Source organism: Elephantulus edwardii, unplaced genomic scaffold (genome assembly GCF_000299155.1).
Source record: "Elephantulus edwardii isolate Elephantulus edwardi_28Jun2011 unplaced genomic scaffold, EleEdw1.0 scaffold00047, whole genome shotgun sequence".
NCBI lineage: Eukaryota > Metazoa > Chordata > Mammalia > Macroscelidea > Macroscelididae > Elephantulus > Elephantulus edwardii.
The window spans coordinates 13,824,415-13,836,115 of NW_006399797.1; the positions used below are offsets into that span (position 1 = coordinate 13,824,415).

At 43.6% G+C, this 11,701-nt stretch overlaps 2 pseudogenes; one reads left to right on the top strand and one right to left on the bottom strand.

Moving 5' to 3' along the window:
* Positions 1–6,522: 6,522 nt before the first annotated feature.
* Positions 6,523–11,701, bottom strand: part of LOC102865770 — a 6,368-nt pseudogene continuing 1,189 nt past the window's right edge.
* LOC102871185 lies at positions 6,833–8,694 on the top strand (annotated as a pseudogene).

Below are 11,701 nucleotides of genomic sequence, written 5' to 3' on the forward strand. Positions count from 1 at the left end.
ATGTTTCAATGCAGCGCACATTATTTATTCCCTCTTTTCTTAATTTTTCCCCAAACCCGATGTCAGTCATGTTTTATAACAGTGGCATGTCCTCCAAGGTCACACATTTTATACAATATTTCATAAATTCCTTGTTTTTCATTGCTGCATAATATTCCATTGTGTGGATATAGAACAGCTTCTCTAGCCATTCGTTTGTTGCTTGGCACTTGGGTTGTTTCCATCCCTTTGTTATTGTGAATAATGCATCAGTAAACATGGGTGTGCCTGTATCTGCTTAGGTGGCAGTTCTGGTTTCTTTAGGGTATATTCCCAGTAGTGGAATTGCTGGGTCAAATGGTATTTCTATTTTCAACTTTTTGAGAAAGTGCCATACTGCCTTCCATGGTGAATAAAGGTTCCAGTTTCTCCACAACCCCACCAGCATTTGTTGTATTTTGCTATTATTACTAGGTGAGATGATATCTCATAGTCGTTTTGATTCTACCTATGGTCCCCTCTTTTTTTAAACATTATTATAAACATTTATCACATAACTTTTACCAATTCAGATTTTACTAGTGCACAATTTGTTATCATCAATTATAAGAATAATTAGTTGTACTCCACTGAGTTTCCAATTGCTGTTTTTTCAGAAAGTGGATAACTAGGGGGTTTCCCAGTATAAGGGTGGACTTGAACCTTGAGCCTTTTGTTTTGCAATTGAGTATGTTAGTTGTTTGCACCATCAAGAACTTAAAGTTCTCTAAGTTTCTGGTTTATAATCTGGAAAATGGGCATAAAAGAACACCAGCCTCCTGTTGTTGTTGTTATGCACCATCAACTCACCTGCAACTCATAGTGACAGTATGTAAAACAGCTCTGAACCCTGTTGTAACCTGAGCCAACCTTATTGTCTCTGACACACTACCCTTTCTATCCCAGTCAGAATCAGCCCATCTCATTGAGGGTCTTCCTATCTTGCATTGTTCCTCCACCCTCCCAAATATAATGTCCCTCTCCAAGTAGCTCCTTGAAGCATGCTCAAATTATGTCAGAAGAAACTTCATAATCCTTGCCTCCAAGGAACAGCCTGATTTCACTCTCTCCAGGATGAACCTGTTTGTTCTACTAGGAGTTCATGATATATTCAATACTATTCTCCAGCACTACAGCTCAAAGGCATTCTTCTATCCTTCTATCATCCCCAGTCAATTTCCAGCTTTCTGATGCATAGCATGTAATTTTTTTTCAGTGCTCTCTTCTGCTTATTCTCTTTTTGTCCCAATTTTATATATTTTTCCAAAGAAAAAGCATGGCAGCATGGCAAAATGTAACCATTTTGCCTTTATGGAACACTGTGCTTGATACACTTATAAACACTATTGCTTTTAAATAGTGCTTACTTCTGGAGTTATCAAAGGAAGTCTGATAACAGATGCCCCTCTGTTGATGTGAGAACTTTCATACACTTTTGGTCAGATTGTAGTGCAACTACCCTGAAAGACAGTTAAATATTTACTCGAAAAGTTGAACAAAGAAACTCCATATGACCATCATATTCCATTACTAGGAATATATACCCTAAGGAAATGAGAACTGAGACACAAGTGGAGATTTGTATACCAATGTTCATATCAGTGTTATTCACCATTGCAAGAACATGGAAATAGCCCAAATGTCCAACCACAACTGAATGAATTGAGAAATTATGGTACATTCATACAATGGAATACTATGCAGCACTCAGATACAATGGTTTTGAAAAATATTATGTAACTTGGGAGAAGCTGGAGAGCATTATGCTGAGTGAACTAACACAGTCTCATAAGAACAAATACTGCATAAAGCCATTATTGTAAAAATAGAAGGATAACTAGTAAAACATGTATAGGAACTCAAGGGGGTGTGCAGAGGGGTGAGCACAGATAAGTGTGAAATCACAGGGTTGCACGGTTTAGTGGGTGGAGGGAAGGGGTGGGGAGTAAATGGGAAGGATCTGAGCAAAAAGACAGGATAATGATGGGCAAGGTCCAATGTGACTAATTTTATAAAACACAGCAATAAGAATGATTGTATGAAAACACAATGTTAACGAAGAACAATGTGAAACACAATATATACAAACTTTGAAAGTAAACCAACAATTAAAAAAAGAGTAAGGATATCAGTTTATAAACTCAGTAACAACAAAACCCCTAAATTATGTTAGAAACCAAAAACTTGATTTAATATGGACCAGAAAAGGGATGTTACTAAGTTCATTGACTGTGAGTCTTAGGGTAACTAAATTTCCTCATGAGTAAAATGGAAGTAATAATAATAGTCATCATCATCATCATCATCATCATCATCTTGGAAGGAGGAGTGGCATCCACTTCCATAACAGCTTGCCTCCAGAAAACCTATGAACCTGGATAAAGGATGAAAGGCACCCAAGTGTCGAAGACTCTCCTTCATAGGGTCACTATGAGTTGCCTGCGACTCGACGGAACTTAACAACAACAACAATAAGAATAATAAAAATGTTGTTATGTGCCATCAAGTTGCCTGCAACTCTAGCAACTCTATGTACAATAGCCCTAAACTCTGCCCTATCCTGTGCCAATCTCACCATCTCTGACACACCTGCCCCCATTATTACACTAGTCACTGAATCAATACATCTTGTTGAAGGTCTTCCTCTCCTGCACTGTCCTTCCACCCTCCAAGCATCACGACCCTCTCCAAGGACGTATCCCTCCTTGCAACATGTCCAAAGCATGTCAGACAAAGATTCAGAATCCATCCTTGCCTCTAAGGAGCAGCCCAGCTTCACCCTCCAGGACAAACCTGTTTGTTTTTCTAGCAGTCCATGGTATATTCAATACTCTTCTCCAACACCACAGCTCAAAGGCATCAATTCTCCTTCTATCATCCCTAGACATTGTCCAGCTCTCTGATGCATAGCAAGTGATTGCAAAGACCATGGCCTGTATCAGGCGGACCTTAGTCTCCAAACTGACATCCTTGCACTTCAGCACTTTAGAGAGGTCACTAACCACAGACTTTCCCATCACAATAAGTCTTTTAATTTCCTGGCTGCTGGTGCCAAGACTGTTGACTGTGGATCCAAACAAACCAAAACTGTGAACAATCTCAATCTCTTCACCATCCATTATGATGCTTACAATAAGCCCATTGGTGAGAATCTTTGTTTTCTTGATATTGAGTCTCAATCCATACCAAGGAATGCAGTCCCTGACCTTCCACAGCAAGTGCTTCAGGTCATCTTCAGTTTCAGCAAGCAAGGATGTGTCATCTGCATAATGTAGATTGTTGATGATTCTTCTTCCAATTCTGATGCCACATTTCTCTTCATAGAGCACAGCCTCCTGGATAATCTGTTCTGCATAAAGATTGAAAAGGTATGGAGACAGGACATTTTTGTTCTTCAGGAATTGAAACCTTTATGCCTAGGACTTGTGCTTTTGCATAAATTCACCTACAGACTGGAGAAACCAGATTAGTAGAAAGAGAGAGACCCTGAAATCATGTAGAAAGAACAAGGGGCTTATATTTCTGATCTTTACACCTGGGATCAGCTTTTTTTTTGGATCAGCTTTTTAACAATCCTTTCCAATATGCCAGCTTGTAAGTGAATCAAACTGCTCAGGCCGGAACGACTGTTGTTAGGTGACATTAAGCCGAGTACAACACATAGCAACCCTATGAACAACACAGCTGAATCCTGCACTGTCCTGTGCCATCTTTACACTTCCTGACCATTGTAGCCCATTGTGGCACTTACCAACTCAATCCACCTGGTCCAATGTCTTCCTCTCCTTTGCTGACCTTCTACCTTTCTGAGCATCACGTCCCTCTCCTAGGAACAGCCCCTCCTAGTAACATGCCTGAAGTATATAAAGTAAAGCCTCATCACCTTTGCCTCCAAAGAGCACTCTTGCTGCACCCTTTCCAATACATATTTGTTCTTTTGGCCATCCTTGGGATGTTTAGTGCTTTTCTCCAACACCATACCTCTAAGTCATCAATTTTTTCCTGTCATCCTTATTCAATGTCCAGCTCTCAAATGCATACAAAGTGTTCGGGAAGACCATGGCCTGAATCAAACACACCTTAGTCCACAAACTGACACCGTTACTCCTCAATAATTTGAAGAGGTCTCTAACTGCTGACTTTCCCAGGGAAATACATCTCCCAATTTCCTGACTGGTGGTACCAAGGGTGTTAATTGTGAATCCAAGTAAGATGAAATTGTTAACAGTTTCTGTCTTTTCTCCATCTATCATGATGTTGCCAAATCAAACCAATGGTAAGAATCTTTGTTTTCTTGACATTGAGATGGCATCCACATTAAAGACTGTATTCTTAGATCTTCTGCAACAAGTGCTGCAAGTCCATCCTACTGTCAGTAAGCAAGGTTGTTTCATCTGTGTAATGCAGGTTATTGATGAGTCTCCCTCTTATCTTGATGTCACGTTCCTCTTCATAGGTCCAGCTTCTCGAATAATTTGTTCAGCATCCAGATTGAACAGGAATGGAGAGAGAACACAGCCCTGACACACACTGCCTTCTTAATTTTAAACCATGCTCTGTTTGCACAAAATAGCCTTTTGACCTAGGTGTAGTTTTCACATAAGCACAGTTAAGTGCTTTGGAATTCCCATTTTTCTCAATGATAGCCATTGCTTGTTATAATCACCACAGTTACCTTTGCATAGTCAATAAAGAATAAATAGACATTCTATGGTGTTATTTTTTTTTAAAAATATTATTATTTTATACTGGTTTACTTTAAAAATTTGTATACATTGTTATTTTCAGCCAGGATCCATCTTACATCAGCAATGATATCCCTGGTTCCATGGCCTCTTCTAAATCATGCTTGAATTTCTGGTAGTTCCCTATCTATGTACTGTTCTAGACATTCTTAAATGATATTCAGCAGTATTTTGCTTGCATATGATATTAATGGTGGTGTTGAATAGTTCCCACATTCTGTTGGATCACCTTTCTTGGGAATGAAAGCAAATATGGACCTCTTCCAATCTCTTGGTCAGATATTTGTTTTCCAAATTTCCTGGTATAGACTGGTGAGCACATCCAGGGCTGCATCTGTTAATTGATACATGTCATTTGGTCTCCCATCGATTCCTAGGGCCTTATTTTTTGCCAATGCCTTCTATGCAGCTTCTACTTCCTCTTTCATTACCATTGGCTCCTGCTCATAGGGTATTTCCTGAAATTTTTCAGTGTCAGTTCTTTTTGATACAGTGACTTTGTGTATTTCTTTCATCTTCTTTTGAGACTTTCTGAATCATTCAGCATACTGTGCATAGCCTTTTTCAATATTGAGACTTGAGGCTTAAATTTGTTTTAAAGTTCTTTCAGCTTGAGAAATGCCCCTTTTATTCTCCAATTCCAGCTCTGAATAACAGCCTCTGAAAACCTAAGGAACAGTAGATAAGCAAAGATAGTTATAGTAGGAGTAGAAGAGCTTAGATTGGAGGTCAGTCAAAATGAGGAATAATAATGGCAAACATCTTTTAATAATTGGAAAATGGAATGTGTGCAGTTTGAATGATGAGTAACTGGATATTATGAAGAATGAAATGGAATGCACAAATAATACCAGCATACTAGACATTAGTGAGATGAGATGGTGTTGCATTCATAGCCAAAAAGTCATTTTCAAGTTCTATCCTGAAATACAATGTTGTGAGTGATAGCATATTAGCCTATACAAGGAAGACCCATTGATGTAACTATTATTCAAGCATATATTCCTATATCTAGAGCCAAAGAGGAAGAAATTGAAAATTTTTACCAAATCTTGCCATGTGAAATTGACTGAATATGCTATCAAGATGCATTCATGCTAACTGGTGTTTGGAAAGGCAAAAGTTGGAAACAGGAAGAAGAAAGTATTTGGAAAATATGGGCTTGGTGGTAGAAATGAGGCTGGTAGCAGAAAATGAGATTGAATTTTGTATTTTCAGTGATTTATTAATTGCAAATACCTTATTCATTCATTCATGTTTTAGAAAGCAAATTACATTTCTTTATTTCTTCCTGGGCAAGGTTGGCTGAGAACTGAATACAGATAAAGACACTAGGGTGATGAAACAACAAGGCTTTGAGTCGAGGAGTTGCCTTTGGGGAACTGAATGAGTGGGACACAAGTGTGGAACTTTAGGGATCCTCTCAGAAGTGAGAGTAGGGCTCTTGGGGTGTGGAAGCAACATAAGAGCTGGGCTTGACAGAGAGTTATGGAGTGTGAGATGGGTGTGTTGGAAGAGGGAGTGACTCTTGAGGCAAGGAGTGTCTTAAAGCCAGGGGTAACTTGGATGTGACAGGTCACTCAGGAGGGGGCACACTGGACTCTGACTGTTGACTGAGAAGCTGGTGACCAGGGTTCAGAGCATTGAGAGGCCTGTGGGTCACAGGACCCATAGCTGCAGACAGGATCAGTGCTGCGAGTCAAGCGGTCCATGGTGACTAGAAAATCAAGGCAGTGAGGAGAACATCTTGGGTTCTCATTCAGGAATGTATTATCAGCTGTAGCCACTCCTGGCTGTTCACCTGGATTTGTCCAGTGCCATCTTTGTCAGGGTATGGAATGGAGAAAGGACACATCCCTGGCGTACTCCCTTCCCAACTTTGAACCATGCAATGTTTCCTTGCTCTGATCTGATGACTGCCTCTTGGTCCAAGTATAGGTTTCTCATTAGCATGATCCAGTGTTCTGGTATTCCCATTCTTCTCAGAGTCAGTCAGAGTTTGTTAGGATCCACATAGTCAAATGCCTTTGCATACTCAATGAAACACAGAAGCTCCATCTAACATTAGCTGCAATATCCCTAGTGCCACAAACCCTTCTAAACCCAGCCTGGACTTCTGGTAGTTCTCTGCTGATGTGCTGTTCCTGTAGTTTTTGGATAATCTTCAGTAGAATCTTGCTTGCATGTGAAATTAATGATATTGTTCTATAGTTTCCACACTCTGTTGGGTCACCCTTCTTTGAATTGGGAACAAATAGAGATCTCTTCCAGTCAGTTGGCCAGGTGGTTGTTCTCCAGATTTCTTGGCACAACTTGGTGAGCATGTCCAGGGCAGCATCTGTTAGCTGAAATATGTCAATTGGTATACCATCTATTCCTGTGGACTTAATTTTTGCCACTTCCTTCAAAGCAGCTTGAACTTCTTCCTTCATCACCATAGGCTCTTGCTCATATGTTGTTTCATTAAATTCTTCTGTGTCTGCCAATTCTTTTCGATACAGTGACTCAGTATATTCTTTCCATCTTCTTTTAATACTTCCTGGATCATTTAATATTCTGCCTAAAGCATCCTTGATTATAGCAACTCTAGGTTTGAATTTGTTCTTCAGTTCCTTGAGCTTAAGATATGCTGAGCGAGTTCGGCCCTTTTGATTTTCTGACTCCAACTCCTACGCATTTCATTGTAATATTTTACTTTGTCATCCTGTGATGCCTTTTGAAATCTTCTATTCAACTCTTTAGTATCTTGAATTCTTCCCTCGGCTTTGGCTTCTCTGCACTCCAATGCAATTTTCAGAGTCTCTTCTGACATCCATTTTGGTCTTCTCTTCCTCTTCTGTCTTTGCAATGACCGTTTGCACTCTTCCTGGATGATACCATTGATATCCTCCCACAACTCATCCGGTCTTCGCTCATTAGCGTTCAAGGCCTCAAACCTGTTCCTGAGATGGTTCTGAAATTCAGGTGGGATAGACTCAAAGTCAAATTTTGGTTCCCGTGGACTTGGTTTAATTTTCCTCAGCTTCAGCTTGAACCTGCATATGAGTAGTTGGTGGTCTGTTCCACAATCAACTCCTGGCCTAGTTTTCACAGCTGATATTCACAGCGGTTCTTTCCACAGATGTAATTAATCTGATACCTATGTATACCATCAGGTGAAATCCATGTATATAACCTGCATTTATGTCTCTTAAACAACGTATTTACAGGCCAGAGCTGCCGCCGCCGGGGGTCTCCAGGTCCGGGGCACAGCCCCTACGGAGCGTGTTGGCTGGCTGCCAGCGTCCCAGGACCTGCGTACAGAGGAGCGGAGCCAGAGGGCGGGCGTGCGGCGCGCAGACCAGAGGCAGCGCTCTCTCACCACCTCTGGAGAATCCCTGTACCACGTGCTGGGGCTGGACAAGAACGCCACATCTGATGACATTAAAAAGTCCTATCGGAAACTTGCCTTGAAGTATCACCTTGACAAGAATCCAGATAACCCAGAGGCAGCAGACAAGTTCAAGGAGTTCAACAATGCCCATGCCATCCTCACGGATGCCACGAAAAGGAACATCTATGACGAGTACGGCTCCCTGGGCCTCTATGTAGCCGAGCAGTTTGGCAAGGAGAATGTGAACACCTACTTTGTGCTGTCCAGTTGGTGGGCCAAGGCCCTCTTCGTCTTCTGTGGCCTCCTCACCTCCTCACCTGCTGCTACTGTTGCTGCTGCCTGTGCTGCTGTTTCAACTGCTGCTGTGGCAAGTGCAAGCTGAGGCCGCCCGAGGGCGAGGAGGCTGAGGTGTACCTGTCTCCGGAGGACCTGGAGGTGCAGTCAGAGGAGAGGGAGGCTGCAGGCACGCCCATCATGATCCAGCCTGCGTCTGCCACGGAGACCACCCAGCTGACAGCCGACTCCCACCCCAACTACCATACCGACGGGTTTAACTAAGTCGGCAGCAGCTGCGAGTAGATCGAGTGGCCAGCGGCCACCTCCACCTAGAACCTGGACTGTATAGGTGCAGAGCGCGGGCGCTCTGGTGTGGAAGGCAGCGCTGCCTGGGGGCTGCACCCTCCTTCCGCTGAGGGCCAGCCCGGGCTGCCCGCCGTCCCCTCACTAGTGACGTGCGTAGCATGCAGTATTTAAAGCAGTTCCGCTACGGTCTCTTCCTTTTTGTCCTTTTTAATAGCATGTATGGGGTGATGTTCATGTCTGTCCGTGTCGTGGGTGCCCACCAGCCCCGCAGTGGCACCCAGGCCTTCTGTGTGCTGGAACCAGCTTAGAGCCCAGCCTGGCCCTGGCAGTACACCTCCTCCCAGGCCTGTACCCTCGTCTGGCTCCAGGCGGCAGCATCTAGGCCACGGTTTCCACAGAACCTGCTCATCTTTGTTTACGGCACCTGTGGTCTGGTTCCCATGGTGAAGTCACATGGAAAGCATAGAAAGGGCCCCTTTTGATGTCAAAACCAAATTCTTGGCCCTGTGTTCGTGGCTTAGCTTTTGTGTCTCGGTAACTCCGAGGTTCCTGTCCCTCCCAGTGTCCTTCCACCTGTGCTATGACTCCCACCCTCCTCACTCTCATCAGCAGCTGTCCACGCCTGGGCAGTTGGGCAGCGGCCACATTCCGTGCTCCCCGCACACTTGCGCTCCACATTCCGCCCAAGCTCCTGCCCCTTCTGAGTTTTGCATCTTCAAGGCACACAGTGCTTAGGCCAGCCCAGCTCACGTATTTGGGTGGATTGAGCCCAGAAGAAGAAGGCAGGCTCCCATGGCTCCTGAACAGCATGGTATGTGAACTGTTGGGAGGCCTGTGTTTTCTAAGGGATAGCCTGGCCTGCAAAGAGTCATCAGAGCGTAACTGAGGTTTGCGATGTGCTCCAGCCACCCTGGAAAGACCAGGAAGGACTGCATCTCCCTGTACTCCTCACCTGAAGCCACCTGCCTGCCCACCCAAAGACCCATGAGGCTTAAATCACTCCAACCACAAGCGGCCAAAGAGACAAGACGAAGGGAAGTCAGCGGGCCTCGTGCCACAGCGCCTCAACATGACCTCGGCTGTGCACACCCAACCAGGGTGCACTGGTCTATCCTTGCTACTTGATTTTGACTCATTAAAATGATCTTGAAGACTTGATGAGAAGGAAGATGTTCAGTTAGCACAGTCCAGTCAATTCAGGCCTCCTGAGGAGGATACAAAGCTGGAGGCATGCTGGGCTCCTGGAGGCCAGGGGGACTATGTTAATTCTCTGTGCCAATCCCAAACCACCACCAAAAGAATCTGGCTTCAGATGCATGCGTAACAAGCCCGTGGACATCTCCTCGAAGTATTTCTCCCCAGATGACTGAGAACCCGGTTCTGAATGGACTTGAGTTCTGTGTGAGGTAGAAAGCCGCACTGCAGCTGAGTTGTAGGGAAAGCTGGGGGTCTGTACCAGGGGGTCCCAGGCCTGTGGGGTCTGGATCGTGCCTCTCTCCCTGCCCTTATCCATGTCTGCCCTGCCCTGTCCTACCCACTGGCAGCTCTGGCGGGAACCCAGCCCTTTTCTCGTGTGTCAAAGTATGTCCCCACCAGTCCCATCCACACTCCTCAGTGCTCCCCTCTTTTACGAGAGCAGGCGTGGAGTGTGTTGGCCTAGGCCCTTCTCTGTAGAATTTGTAAAAACTCAATAAATGATGATGACGGTGAAAAAAAACACAAAACAAAACGTATTTACAATGAATAAGTCATTGTGTAAAATTCAATCATCCTCTCTCCAGCTCCATTTCTGTCACTGAGTCCATGTTTTCCAACTACTGAATCTTCTTCTCTGTTCCCAACTTTTGCATTCCAGTCATCCATTATTATCAATGCATCTTGATTGCATGTTCAATTGGTCTCCGACTGTAAAAGTTGGTAAAAATCTTCTATTTCCTCTTCCTTGGCTCTGGTTGTTGGTGCATATATCTGAATGATAATGGTATTCACTGGCCTTCCTTGTATGTGTATGGATATTATGCTGTCACTTACAATATTGTACTTCGAGATGGATCTAGCAATGGCTTTCTTAACTATCAAAGCAACTCCATTTTTCTCAACTTTTCATCTCCAGAGTAATATATGATCATCCGACTCAAAATGCTTCATGCCAGTCCATCTCATCTCCCCAATGCCTAGTATGTCAATATTTATGCGTTCCATTTCTTCCTTAACAATATCTAATTTTCCTACATTCATGATTCTCACATTCCATGTCCCAATCACTAGTGTCTGCTTATAACTGTTCCTCTTCCTTTGTATTTCCATACCTGAAAGCTCAGCCTCAATTGCCCTTTCTGTCATCTACATGTGTTCTGTTGTACATAGGGTTTTTGGAGGCCTGCTATTTCAGAAGCGGATGGCCAATCCTTCTTCCTACTCTGTCTTAATCTGAATGTTCAGATTTAGAGAAGTATCAGACAGACCAGCATTTTACAGAAAAGTGAGAAATATATCTCTTATTGTGGAGTTAACCATTCGTATCAGTGTTGTCCCTCTCCTTGGCACACGCGTCTTTACCCACTTATTTCCCTGCTCCACCATCCACCAGGCAGGAAGCCTATCCACTTCTACCCACTCCCTTCAACATCCATCTCCCATTGTCCCGCCCTTGATCTGATAGCTTATATCTAAAGCTTCCTTGGCTTCTGTGATTCCAAATATGTCGGCTTCAGACAGTGTCCTGTCTTCATACCTTTTCAACTTGTATGCAGAATAGATTATCCAGGAGGCTGGCATCTATGAGGAGAAATGTGGGGTCAAGTTTGGTGGAAGATCTATCAACAATCTGCGATATGCAGATGATAACAACCCTGCTTGCTGAAATTGAGGAGGACCTGAAGCGCTTGCTGCACAGGGTCAAGGGCTGCAGCCTCCAATATGGATTGAGGCTCAATGTCAAGAAGACAAAGATTCTCACCACTGGGCCAATTGGCAGCATCAG